The 845-nt window shown below is 40.7% G+C and overlaps 1 non-coding gene across 1 annotated transcript; it reads left to right on the top strand.

The window, feature by feature from the left end:
• Positions 1-200: 200 nt before the first annotated feature.
• Positions 201-308, top strand: LOC112753806 (small nucleolar RNA R71). Its single transcript, XR_003178171.1, has one exon. It is a non-coding gene; the product is annotated as a small nucleolar RNA R71 (small nucleolar RNA).
• Positions 309-845: the final 537 nt, after the last annotated feature.

Raw genomic sequence — 845 nt, 5'->3', positions numbered from 1 at the left:
TTCCTCATAGGCGTCCCATTACTCACAGGATTCCTTTTAGAAGTGTACATGAACTGGTTATTTGCAATCATGTCAATGAGTTCTTGAGCTTCTGCAGGCGTTTTCTTTAGGTGAATGGATCCACCTGCAGAATGGTCCAGTGACATCTTTGATAGCTCAGACAGACCATCATAGAATATATCTAGGATGGTCCATTCTGAAAGCATGTCAGAAGGATACTTTTTGGTCAGTTCTTTGTATCTCTCCCAAGCTTCATAGAAGGATTCACCTTCTTTCTGTTTGAAGGTTTGAACATCCACTCTAAGCTTGCTAAGCTTTTGAGGAGGAAAGAACTTGGCTAAGAAAGCTGTGACCAGCTTATCCCAAGAGTTCAGGCTATCTTTAGGTTGAGAGTCCAACCATATTCTAGCTCTGTCTCTTACAGCAAACGGGAAAAGCATAAGCCTATAGACCTCGGAGTCAACCCCATTGGGCTTAACAGTATCACAGATCTGCAAGAACTCAGTTAAGAACTAAAAAGGATCTTCTGATGGAAGTCTATGAAACTTGCAGTTTTGTTGCATCAGAGAAACTAATTGAGGCTTTAGCTCAAAATTGTTTGCTCCAATGGCAGGGATTGAGATGCTTCTTCCATGTAAATTAGAATTTGGTGCAGTAAAGTCACCAAGCATCTTCCTTGCATTGTTATTATTTTCGGCCATGTCTCCTTTTTTTTCGAAAATTTCTGTCAGATTTTCTCCAGAGAGTTGTGCTTTAGCTTCCCTAAGCTTCCTCTTCAGAGTCCTTTCAGGTTCAGGATCAGCTTCAACAAGAATGTTCTTATCCTTGTTCCTGCTCATATGAAA

Source organism: Arachis hypogaea, chromosome 15, assembly GCF_003086295.3.
Source record: "Arachis hypogaea cultivar Tifrunner chromosome 15, arahy.Tifrunner.gnm2.J5K5, whole genome shotgun sequence".
Lineage (NCBI taxonomy): Eukaryota > Viridiplantae > Streptophyta > Magnoliopsida > Fabales > Fabaceae > Arachis > Arachis hypogaea.
The sequence above is the reverse complement of the archived record's forward strand: the minus strand, read 5'-3'. Positions and strand labels throughout refer to the sequence as shown.